The 13,574-nt window shown below is 36.7% G+C and overlaps 1 protein-coding gene across 3 annotated transcripts in view; it reads left to right on the top strand.

The window, feature by feature from the left end:
• The first annotated feature begins 5 nt into the window (after nucleotides 1-5).
• LOC132193076 (uncharacterized) overlaps nucleotides 6-13,574 on the top strand; it is a 36,812-nt gene continuing 23,243 nt past the window's right edge. For all 3 annotated transcript variants that reach the window (XM_059613448.1, XM_059613447.1, XM_059613446.1), the window contains exon 1: nucleotides 6-126. The gene's annotated coding sequence lies outside the window, so the exon portion shown is untranslated. The remainder of the gene's footprint in view (nucleotides 127-13,574) is intronic.

Genomic DNA, 13,574 nt, shown 5'->3' with positions numbered 1-13,574 from the left:
GAATAATGCACTTCAGTCGGTGTTGAAAAACTTTCAGTGTTGGATTCGCAAACGAAAAGCCGCTCGGAAGTCAGACGCAAATTCAATTTCGACAGGATTTCTTCTGGCGAGAATTTCCCTTCGATGGTGAGTTGATTTTTTGACTTTGTTATATTTTATCGCGGAAATTTCAACGCCACGTTTTTGCTTGCGGCACTGTTTTCAGTATTTTCATAATGAGAGTTGGGGAGAATTTAATACAAATTGACGGAATGGAAAGGGGTGCGGAATTTAATTGGGAGCGTTGATCGTCGACATGCAGTGAAACTTCGCAAACTTTCCTCTGACCCTCACAGCTCATTACACACAGACCGTCAGACGTCGGAAAAGTTTCTGCTTGTTTTGCAAAGTCCGGCGGAAACTATTTTGATTTGATTGATGTTGATGGATAAGAAATCCAGACTTTCAGGACTTGGCGAGAAAACGTAGGAGGTCAGCAGACTTGTGAAAATCACCGGAGGGCTTTCTTTTTAATTAAATTTATTACATACAAATAAATGAGTAAATTTATAAATATTGAGACTTCAACTAATTTGTGATTTGCAAAAATATTTCACAAAAATTGCTTTCTTTTTAAGAAAAAAATTGTAATTATTTTTTATCCATCAATTTAATTAATTTTCACATAACTTTTTTTTATCGTCTTCTCCTGCCAGTTTTATTATTTTACGCAAAGTAAATTCACATTGCATTTATTTCACTGAAATGGAAATGCTCAAGTACAAGCACCAAAATGATGATAACAAATTGGTTTGTTATGTTGAAACATGGAGACCCGCAAATGAAATGAGCAAAAGCGAAAAACATGATCAAAGCTGTTTTTTTTTTGCGCCGTGCAGAGCCAGTAGCTGTTTTTGCTTTTGCGGAGCCAATTTTCCATGCGTCTCCTTCCCAAAACAAAATTCTATCCCTCTCTTTTGAAGAACTCCGCAGAAGACCGCTATTATTATTACACTTTGTTTACCAAATTTTAACAGGTAGAAAAACAAAATTCAAGAAAACATAATTCGAAATCGATTCGCTTCAAATGAGTAAAGTTTTGTCCTTTGTTGCATCTTTACGAGGAAAGTCTTCAAAGTGTAATTGATTAAGGCTCAGTCTTGTGCGAACACGAAGTTTAGCTTTCGTCAAACTATGAATTGATCCCGAGACGTGTAACTAATTCGGAATAAATTATCCGCGCCTTATATGAATTACCGTCTGGTTGCCGTGGTTACACTGTTTACGCGGGTGCGTGTCAAGAAACCGTAGCACGCCATTCATGCAATAAACGAAATTCGGCCGTCTATCGTTGTAGGTTTTTTTTCCGGCTACGGGTCCTTTATCATAATAATTCTCTCCTCAAATTATCTGCGACCCCACCCAAACAAAGGAGATTTTATTGCGCTAATTGCGGGAGGGAGAAAAAAAACTCTAATCGAAAAGCGGGCGGTGAAAATTTCAGTCTCGCGTTTTAAACCGCTGATTTTTCCGCCGATGATTTACATTTGCGATGCAAATGTCCAGATAACGAACTGTTTGAGCACGCTTTTGTTCGTCTGAACGTGTTTATCAACTGCTGGATTCCTTCGCAGTGCAGGTGCTCGATTTTCCACCTCTGTGATTAACATTTAAAAGGGTAGTTTTCCACGCGAGCTAATTATAATACAAACAAAAATATTATGCTAATCTTGTTATATTTTGACGTAAATCCGCGTTGATTAAAATCAAAGCTGTTTGATTTATCTACACTGTGATTCACCACCTGTCACTGAATATAATAATACAAAAATATTTTTCATATGAATTAAAATAAATTTATTTATTTTCTAGATAATCTTCTCAGTTATTTTGATTTTTGCAGCTTTTTTACAAATTTATTGTTTCTGAAATTTAAAATTTTTTAACACACCATATTTACGTCATTATTATTACTTTCAACACAAAACACATGACATATATTTTAAGTATCATTTTCATTCGATTTTAATCTAGTTTCATTATATGATGGTATAGGGGATAGTTGTAAAATCTATTACATTACGTAATAGGAAATGAAGCTGTGAATTATTTAAAATCTAAAAACTTCATTTTTGACTACCTGCATATTTGATATTTCATGATATTTTTATAGAGGCTTTTTACTTGAGAAACAATCCAGGTATAAAGGAAAAGCTCATGAGCCAATTTTTTCTTACAGTTGATAACAAAAAAGCATTTAAATGCCAAAGTTTTGTTTGAAGTCAGTTATGTGATTTAAAACTAGATGAACGATAAAATATCAGTTGTCATTTTTTGATAAATGTTTGATTATTTTTTCAAATTAAATCGAAACTAAAGGTGTGTTTTACCTTAGTCAAATTTGATGTGAAACGGGTTTGTATGAAGAGCTTTATATGAATTTTTATATTTTAATTGAATTTTAATATTTTGATCATTGTTTTTTTATTGCTAATTAATTTTCTCCGTTAATAAAATAAAAATTAATTCAATTTCTCTTTTCAAAATCTTTTTCTTCAACATTTTGCGAAAATTTCCTTTCAACGAGTATAAAGAGATTCTCCTCACGCTAATGTACGCAAAATATTGACCTACATTTGACTTCGTAAAACATCTCCCGGAAGAGCCCTGTAGATCAAACGTCACAATTTACTTGCATACATGTATTTTTCTCTCGCGAAACGCACAGATTTTGGCAGAGCGCATTTGGTCGACCCTAAAAAAGGGCACTAGGGGACAGACCCATTTCGTTTTTCCGCAAACTCGTGCCGAAATTGAATTTTCCCTCTGCGAGATAAGATTACAAAGTTGGAGAGACCGTGTCGTTGGTGGTGCTTTCGCATTACATTAAAGTCAGCGAGCCGTGCTGTTATCAGCCAGGCAAATAAACTTTTTCGCACGCACACGGCGTAATGAGCTTTTCATATTCCGCGTGCGAATTTTCCGAATCAGCAAATCGCGAAATCTGCAGCTCGGAAAATTAATTTCAAATTACTCGCGAAGGGCTCAAAATAAATGTCAGCTGCTGGCGGTCCGATAAAGAGCGACTGAATAAAGTGCCGCGCCAATTCATTATGCATTTGGCCTAATGCGATCGTGGCTACGGTAATGGAACCGCCTCTCGCACCACTCTAGCCGACAACGATCCATTAATTATTACTTGAATGATGGCAAAGTTTGCTCCGAGAGAGAAAGATTTATTTTTGCCGTACGGTTCCAACTTCTGATCTTTGATAATTCATCTTTAATCACTTTTGATTCTCGCTAAAAGTTGACTCGCTGGTAGCAAAGGAAAGTTGGTAAAAGTTGCCTTCCACCTTAACATGTTTAACATGTTTAAATTTTTTGAATTTTTTTGCATAGTATAAAAAAATAAAAAAATGTTACTTAATGTAAAAAGTTTAAAATTTGGTTTAGTTAGGCTATTGAAAAATTTGCCAATTTTGACTGTTTTTAACTAAAATAAAAAATTTCGAGTTTTCAGTAACATTTGGAAAGTTTATTCTGTTTTATAGACTAAAATTTTTTACCAGTGTCAAATTGTTCGTTTAATTAATTATTTAAAAAATAATTCCATTTATATTGAATAGAATTTTTATAAATTTCATTAAAAAAAAAATCAAAATTTTGAATAATTAAGGATCATTTTTCGAAAATGCGAAAATAAAAATTTCCCTCAGTTGTACGGATACGCTGTCATTTTCCATTTTCCACGCTGCCGCATAAATAATGAGCGCGATGCTCATGCATACGAAAGTGGTTGCATACTTCAAAGAGCGTGATGATGTACAGAGAGTCTGCCGGAAATCAGCATAGCTAACAAAACGCATAGAGAGGAGCAACAAAACAATAGACGCGATGCTCGGCTCGTTCATGCAGATCGCTTTTCAAACTCAAACACCGGGCGAGCCATCCATTATTTGCAAGCGTTTTGTTTTTGTCCGCACCGATGCATAATGAGGTGTACACGCAGTGAGTGCGTATTGTGCTGCACAACCGTTCCAAGAGCTCTTGCATTGTCGACGACGAGAGAGCGCCGTTTATTATATCATAATAGGTCGGCGGCGGACTCGGCGGATTCGCGAAAATACACAGAGCAGGGGAAACCAACAATGGGGATTATCTCTTGCCAAATCTATAAAGCGTGAATACAATTTTGAATGAAAGTTTAAATGCATATTTGGGTGTCCACTCCTTTGTCAGAGAGGATTTTGATACGCGATTATAACAGGGAGCTGTTTGTATTTCACAAACAAAGTGCTCTTTCAAAGATACAAAGGAACGCAATTTCCTGACAAGCGAAAAATTAATTTATGAAAACTGGGACTGGGAGTCTGGTTAAAATTGAATTCCTTTGAACTTATTGTTAGTAAGCATCAGGAAAATAATAATCTTAATAAAGACGGAGACTCGTCCAATCTTTTGAGCTTCTCTTTTGCATCAAAATAAATATGAAGTAACTATAAATGTTACAATTTCTGTTATATTTATGTTGATTTATGTATTAAAAAAGGAAAACATTTAATTATTTTGTTCAAATTCAAATTTTTTAAATTTAGAATTTTACTTTAAAATGGACAAATAACACCAATATGAAATAAAATTTTTAATTAGGAAAATTAAGTTGTTCGTTTTTTTAAATTTAGATACATTTCATTATTCATTTGACATTCCTCAAGAATACGATCTTTTGTGCATAATTTCATAATTTTAAATGTTTTTTTTTATTCACACATTATCTAGTGTTTAAAAAATCTAATGTACCAAAAAAATCTATTAAATTTATGTTTACTTCATACCAAATTAAATTGATCCTCATTTTTTTTAGTTCGTCCGTGTTGGTTTACCCTTCCAATTTCGTAATCACTCCCAAACAATAGTAATAGAGTGCGCTCTGCTAGAGACGGAGCGAGCCTACTACTAAATGCATGCATATCTCGTTCCAAAGTTCTCTTCTCTTTATACAAAGCACTTCTACAATTGAAGCGCGACGACCGACTGTCGTTGCCCCCTAAGAACCCCCGAGCATCCCCTTTTCTAGCAGAGATGAGCAGTGATTCATTCCTCTGATATCTCATTCCGTCTTATTTCGTCTCCGTGCGCGCCAAATTTACGACTGCACTTCGCAAACAACCCCCTCAACGGCACGCTCCGTTTTATCTTGTTTTATATACGCAGGGTGGTGTGTCGCGCGTGGCCAGGGACAGACAACAAACAAGACTAATTTCGCAAACCGGGTACTGCATTCTGGTCTGCTGGATGATGGAGTGCGTTTTCATTCCATTTTGAAGGACGAGAGGATGCAAATTTTTATGACCGCACTTCTTGTCGGTTTGATCCGCTTGGATTAGTTTTATGACAGGAAGAGCAGAGGGATGGTGAATGCGTGTTTATTTAATTTTGCAGATGGATTACATGCCATTAAAATTTGAGCTCTTTGCTAAATTAAAAAACATCAAGGTGCTATTTTTAAAGTTTTATTTCAAAAATTGCTTTTTATTTTTTCCAAATATGGTTTATCATATATTACATAATTATTAAAAAAAAGATTATTTTTTCTAATTGTTTCATCACATTGTTAAAATTCAATTGTTGAAAACAATTTATTTAAAAGAAAATTAACTTTTGGACAAAATGGCACCAACACTAGCAAGAATTTTGATAAAAATTCTAATCAAAAAGACCCCATCCGCCGCAATGAGTCTCATGCAGAATAGTTTTATGTATTTGCTTCTGCAGAGATTGCAATTGTATCTCATTCTATTAAGAATGTTTAGGGAAAAAAATGAATTCAGGTAAATTTATCATTATGGATATCTGAATTTAAAAAAATTATTCATTTATTTTGCAACTTTCTTTAGCAAAAATTTGTTCCTTTTGAAAATTTAACCTTAATAAATTAATTGATTATTTTTTTTTATTCTCTTTGTAATATCACCTTTTGTGTTAGATTTTAATTCATAATTAATTGCAAACTGAATTATCTTTTTTGCCCTTTCAAAGTGGACAAACCATTCCAAAACTTCAAAACTGTGTACCAGTTTTTCCTCTTTTATTAAAAATTGTTGAGCAACAAAATATTAAATTTAAAAAAAAAAATACAAGCAAAGAATTTTTCATCACAAGCGACTCTTGAGCAAAATTTTGTAAAATACCGGGAGTTTATGCTTTCCTTTGTCGCCCGCAGCACGTTGAAGCCTCACAAAGAACGCATAATATGAGCTAACCGACGGCTCACTTACACGCCCTTTAAACGAGGGTAAAGAACTGGCCGTGTTAAAGGCAATACCTGTGCTGAATAATAAGCCACCCTATATCAAATGGCACTGACAGTATTTTGGTATTTCGTGAAAATTTATTTATAATTCTGGCGGATATTCGCTATTTTTTATTAATTAAAACCCAGTCGGCAGATGCTTTTTGCCGCACTCGGACCAACTTTGATTTAATCATGAACAGTTGAGGCCACAGAGGGACAAAAAATAATTGCGCAATATTTAATTTTCTGCCCGGGAGGGCTCAAGCGGGCCAGAAGTGACGCGCGCGCCGCACGCAAACGAATTGCTTTCAAACGCATCCGAGCCAAAACGAGCTTTGTGTGCGCGGTCGGAGCAAAAATAAATTTTTACGACCGCACCAAATAATAACAATAATCCGACAAAATTGAAAACGAGCAGCCAAAATTGCGAATTCATGACTTATTTCGCCACAAGAGGGGGGCCGCGAAATCTATCGCGACGCACGCCTCCCTGATTCTTATTTCCCGGCCGTAAGCGCATTAAAGAGCAATTCTGCAACACCAGCAGAAAGAGAATAAAGTTTGGAGAAATTTACACTGCAGTCCGTGTAAAAGTTTATTACCGAGAAAGGCATCAGATACAAATGCCGGCGAGCAGCACGCGCCCCCACGCATTCACATATTCATTTCTCCCCCTACGTGCAGTTTGTTCTACAGGGGTTGTGCATTACGCAACGGGGGTGATACACACACACCCCGGACGAGGGGTGCCGCGGCCGGGCAAAAGGAGAGCAAGTCGAAAGAGTTCCTCGATCCAGCTCATCACAAATTCATTTTGAGATGAGAAGAGAAAAAACCCTTATTTCGCTCGAGTGTTGCCGGAACACTTTATATTATTCTCGCTTTTTTTGTATTATTCTTTTTATAATTTTTCCCCGGATCAAATTCGCACACTTCCTCTCGAGCTGCTTATCCAAAGGAAGGAGTTGAGAGGCTTTTTATTCCGGAAAGCGCAATCAGGTGCAGCCGGGAGGAGTCCTTGAAGTTTCGCTCAAGGGGGTGCTCCTCTCTATGGAAAAAGCCGCCGCTTCGGCGAAAACGACGAGCTCCTCGAGACGATTTTCTTTTCAAAGCCCGGTTGATTTTGCGGCAAAGTTTGGTCATTAATGGAACAGGAGAGAGAAGAGGAGTATGTCTTGCTTAAAAATCGGCGTCTTTTCAAATCAAATTATGTAAATTTACGGCAGGGGTGGGTCGAGGGGTGCGACAGTTTTTTCATGAAATATATTAAATATGATATTTTTCTGCTTTTGTATTAAAAGAATATAGAAGGATTTAAAAGTGAATAAAAATTTTCCGAGCCTAAAATTCGACTCTGTTAAATTTTCAAGTTTATGTGTATGAAAAGGACGAAAATATATTTCTGAAGAATTTTGAAGTTCATTAAATTGAATTCATCTGAAAAAATTTATTTCCGTCTTATTTCGAATAAATATTGTTAAAAATTCACTTCAAATCACTTTTTTTGTAGACTTTCAGAGATTCACACAAAAACAAAAATGAAATATATATGAAATTTTCCATATTAAAAAATGATTTTTAATAAAATTTTGCAAGAAATATGTCAGAGAGATTTTCTCGCTCTTATGAAATTCCTTTTGCTTTCCTTCCAATGATTTTCCAACCCTCTAAACTCTCATTATAATAATGTTAAGAAATTATCAATTGTTCAGTAGAGTTTACATCTTTTTGCAATGTCATGATACTGTATTTCTAATGTTTTCCTTTTAAATTACAGTCTTGTTAAATGTCCTCGTCGTTAACGACACCTTCTTGTGATCTCATTAGAGATTTTATAAACGGGGGTGGCGAAAGAAACACGCAATAGGAAGGGTGCAATTAAAAAAGGACAAAATGCAAAACGCTCGTTAGCCGTGGCCAGCCCATTACGTGAGGCGCTGAGCGTGCAAATACGACGGAAAGAGTGTCTTTCGTCTGCAAAACCGCACCGGCCGCGCGCAAATTGTCTCTCAACTCGGTGTACCAAAGAGAGGTGGAGGTGTTGGCAATTAAACGAAATGTTAATTAAGCACCATTCAAGTCGAGTCTCATCTCAAGGACCGTGTGCGCGGCCAAGTGAGGAGCAGGAAGTGCACGCGCGGTGTAATTGCGCGAAACACGAGACTGTTCAGCAAAAAAGAGAGGGAGGCAGAATTTATTATACAAAGGGCCCATAAGGCGATATGTCATCTCGCAAACTTTTTAACGATGTCGGCACGCGAAAAAGAAGGTGGATTGTGAAATTTGTGCGCTCGTACGTTCATTTTGTTCCTTTGTGCAGCAAAAGGACGCCGCGTTTCTTTGAACTTATTCTCGTCGTGATTCTTGGAAAATACGCCTGCGGATAATTTTTCTCTTTGCCTTTCTTATTAATTCCACCCTGTGATGAGAAAAATTCAAAGTTTCTGGAAACGAGAGGTTTGTCTCTTTTGAGAGCAGAGAAGCGTCTGGAGTTTGAATGGGAAGCAGGATATCTCAATTTGTAATCAAAGGTGCAAATCAATGCAAATTTTTTAGCCCTGCTTCAAATCAAAAGGGAAAAATTCTCTTTGTGAATAAGTAATATTTTCTTTGTGAGACTACTTGTGTACATCTTGGACTACAAGACCAACTACCTATTTCAATTTGTTAAGAATTGATTAAAAGTATTTGAAAGAATAAATTATTCCATAATATTTTTTTAACATTATTTATAATTAATTGCGAAGCAAATAAATTAACTGCCGCAAATTTGAATGAAGTGCAATAGATTGTTTTAATAAATTTATAGTGTGCTCAATCATGTGGAAATTGAAATTATTGCAATGGTATTCTTATATTGAATTAAAGCATCTGTGAAAAACAATCACGTTATTATTCAACATGCCCGGATTGCCTGATTTATAACTGTGATGATTACAGATTATATTTGGAATCAGTAACGAGCAGAATCGGCGGGAGCAACCAAGCAAACACATTATTGACATTTTATGATTTCCATTAATATAAGGATTCTGCGGCCAATAACACAGAATGTCGGCAACTCCGCGAGCTGACGCGGCTCTAATTTACGGAGCGTCCAATTAGATCTTGACGCTGACGATGCTTGTTCACTCCTGCTCGTTCTCTGACACGTCGCATAAATTAACGACCGATTTCGCGAGGATGAATACGCGAGGCAGGTGGATTTCTATTAAATGCGTTCCAATCAAAGGGCTGCCTGTTCTTGGCCAACTTTTAATTAAATCCGCTCGCGCGGCTCTGCATTAATTATGCCTCTTAAACGCCACTTGTGCCGCTTCGGCAGCATTTTTGCACGTCGTCGTATCGATTGCCAGAGTCAGAAACAAAAAGGAGCAAAGTTGAAAGGGTTTTAACTTACTTGCTTGGTCTACGTCTCTTCTTTTGAAAGCTAATCATGCGAAGAAATTTGATATGCCGAGTGCGCTCGAGAAGGGCTCTTTCTCTCCACCGATGTGTGCGCGCTCTGAACTTTAGCACTGCATATTAGAGAGGCGCCAACAGATAACCCTTGCGAGTGTTATTATCAGCACGGCCGAGATCTGTATTCCAATCTCGTCTAGGAACAGTCGTCTCCGCGAAATTATGCTATTTGCGGTCTGAGAAGTTCGGGGCGCGTTAAACGGCACCCGAGAAGTGAGCAAAAGGAGGCTGGGGTTGATTTGCATTTTGATGGGGTCTACCAGAATTATTTGATTATGCTCCCGGCGAGCCCGCAAGACGAGGTGGAATTTTGTTTCAGAATTAATTAGATTCAAATTCCATTTGAAATTATAATTAGTATTAAACTTTGATACAACTAATTTTGAAAGAATTAAGCAGTTCAAATTGTGCTTTAAAATTTTGTACCCACTGAAAAATAATAATTTTCAAAAGCAACATCAAATCCAATTTTATGAACGAAAATTGTGGGGAATAGTTTTTTATTTTTTGAATATTATTTTACTTACAGGATTTTATTTTAATTTAAGTTAAGTTTATCATTAAGGAGTTTTTGCGCCTCTCTTCTTAACCGTCGGGCCTCCTCCTTAACGCGCCAAGTCACTTCTTCTACTTTTCTCCAACCCCAGCCAATTTTTCCTCATTTGTCCTGCGCCCGCTCTTCGCGTGTAATAAAAGACTAAAGGAGTCGTGCGAGCGAGACTACACCACTTTTGGCCGGCGAACAAGGTGTGCGGCACCAAATGTATAACACACAGTAGCGGGTGTAGCGCAGCAGCCACATTTTGTTGGTTTCCGTCCATATATCATTCCCCTACCTAATACTCGTCGTGCCATCTCAAATTCATCCCCAGGAGTGCAGTTGGTGCGGAACAGACACCCATCGCCCACCAACAAACACTGCATAAGCCCCTGCAGCTCCCAAGACAGTTTGTCCCTTAATTTGCCACAAAAGCAAATAATAAGACACCTGCATGCAATTTAGCAGCGCGGAACAGCAAAAGCTCTTTTACTCGTTGCAAGTGAAGGGAAGAAGGAAGAGAAGTTCCATGTTTGCTGAAGAGAATTAAATGAAAACAAAAGAGATAATACTGCAGGTGCAACAAAAATTATGGCTTATATTTTGCAGTGATTCAATATTTTAGAAAATATTAGATTAAATTAATTGTCAACTGATTAGATTTACATGTAGATTAATTTATGGATTTTTTCCTCTACTTTCCATCTGAACTGAAACTTTCAATCACATTATGCAGTTCTTAATGATCAAAATATATTATTGTTTTTGAAGAATTGTGAATTTTTAGCATTGAATGCAAACAGTTTTTTTCTTTTTAAATTCATTTTTAGGGCCCGTTAAAAAAAAAGGAAAGGGAAAGATACCTTAATTTGCTTTGAATTTACCCACAAAACATTACCTCCAAAATTTATTGGGTTCTTCTCCCAGCGATATTGGAAAATTTCCCAACTTTAAAAGTTTAAGATTTTAGTATAATGCTGGTTTGATCAAAATTATGGAAATACTTTTGTAATCCTAATATTGATTGAATTTTCACTTGAATATATCGTTTCACACAATTCCTTAGAATAACGTTTTTATTTATTACGATTTACAATTATCTGCAGAGGGTAGGGAATAGAAAACTTTTGTAGTTTTTTATACGTTTTGTGCGTTTCAGAATTATTAATTTAGTAGCACATATTGAATAAATTGAAATGCATTTCTTCGCAACTGAATTCATTGGAAAAGTTTTCACCATACCTTTGCAGAAGTTCATTTTTGTCGCAGTTTCCCGCGTTGAAAAGCACTTGATGCTCTTGGCGTTTTTATCAGTCCGCAGCGTGAAATTGCTTTTCCCCCCGTCGTCGTTGCGCGCGAGGTGCAGTATAATTTTATTTTTCATAATTTGCTCTCAACCCCGCAGAGCCACCCGCACACACTTGCCTGCAGATATTGAATTAGAGACCGCAGAAATTGACGTTTCCTTTGAAAATTGGCTTTTGTCAGTGAGTGGAAAGCTTTTAGCCGAGTGCTGCGGCGTTTCTTTTGCAAATATTTGCCAATATCTCGAAAAAGCCGCGGTTTGTGCGGACCATGAATATGCTACTCAAATCTGCCAAATCTGAACTACAGCATTTTTTGAATTCCATTCAGCCCGATTACCAAATTTCATAACATTGGGAGTGAAAATTAAAAAAAAAACTTATTCCATAAAAAATTTTTTTGAAGATTTAGAGGAATTACAAAAAAGTAATACTATTTAAATTTATTTATATTATAAAAACCGTGCAGAATTTAGAAGAATCAATTTCCCCTATTTCTTGTTAAATTTAAAACATTAAATTGTTAATTCCGAACAAAATGAAGTTTCTAATCCTTTTCAATCAAGTAAATAAAATAAAGTATTCCAATTTAACAAGCTGCAAAATCTTCGTTCGATGAATTCTCTTTTCCGCTGTCAAAGAATTTTTACACACCTGTCCTCTTTTACGACTCTCTTTTCTGCGTTCCACCTCTTTGTACCACAATTGCAAAGGCGCCATATTTTTTGCTTTAACCCTCCGTTGCACAATCGTGTGCCCACGCTGGCTGTCGAGGGACGCCCAAAGCCATTAATTAATCATGCTCAGCCTCTTTTAAGCCTTGGACAAAACGTTGAAGTTTTATTTTTATGTGTACATATTATGCCTTTTATATTTTGCTGAGTCACAAAGCTTTACAAGCTCTTTCCTTTTTTCTTTTTGCTTGGAGGTCAGTTGGGGAAAAAATGAATTCCTTTGTGATGCGGAAAAATATCGCCCGACGTGGCATGCGGGTTGCAAACCTCAAACGGCGCTGCCCGACAAGCCGGGCAATTTCGTTGCGCCCTTCCTAATAAGGCTGAAGGTTCGCAGTTTTGTTTCATGGCCGCACATAAAATCTGTGATTGGACCACCGATTTGTTCCCCTGATGGAGAAAAACCATTCCGGACACGTATTAAAACACAGAAGGAACATAATTGGATCACAAGTGTCTGCAATTACGCCTCGTTCCCCGGAGAACAGCCCCAAAAAAGCTGAAAGAGTCGCCAGGGAGCCTCTAATGGCGTTCTTGTGTAAATTTTTTCAATTTGCCCTCGCCGTACCGGAATAATTTGCAATGGCGTCGCGACCTCAATCCTTCCGTTGCAGGCGGGGGCGTCGAAATTAAAATAGTTTGGCGAAGGCGCTTCAAGTACAATGATAAGCGATGTGTGGGATTAGCGGTGCAAAGCGAACTGCGAAGGAGATTCTAGTTATGCAACCCGCCGGGCAGACACGCTCTGACTTATTCACTCTGGGTTTGTGTACGTGGGAATAGTAAAGTTATCGCTGCGGGACTGTTTGCTCGCAGAGAGGAAATAAAATCACGCTTTGGAGTAGTTTAGTCGTCAAGAGAACAAGCAACCTCAAATGATAATGGTAGAAATAACGTCAGGATGAGGATGGATTTTGCCGAGACTTTTTTAATGTTTTGTTTTAGAATCACCTTTTTTAAATAATAATTGCATTGACAATTTGCAAAGTGGTGAGAAAACTTTAATGCTTCTGAAGAGCTTTCAAACCTCACGTGTAGGAATAAAATTGAATTAAAAATTTATCCATTTGAAAATTTGCAAACAAATGTAAAACTTTCCTTGTTTTCTACATATTTAGAAGATAAAATTAAACTACTTAAATTATTTTTATTGCTATTAGTTTTGGAAACTTAATTATAATGAATTTAAATTTCAGTAGCCTTTTTTAGGATAAGATTTGATTTGATTAATTTCAAAATTTTACAACCGCAAGTTCTTC

The sequence above is a fragment of the Neocloeon triangulifer genome, unplaced genomic scaffold, assembly GCF_031216515.1.
Source record: "Neocloeon triangulifer isolate White Clay Creek 2 clone unplaced genomic scaffold, ASM3121651v1 ptg000003l, whole genome shotgun sequence".
NCBI lineage: Eukaryota > Metazoa > Arthropoda > Insecta > Ephemeroptera > Baetidae > Neocloeon > Neocloeon triangulifer.
The sequence above is the reverse complement of the archived record's forward strand: the minus strand, read 5'-3'. Positions and strand labels throughout refer to the sequence as shown.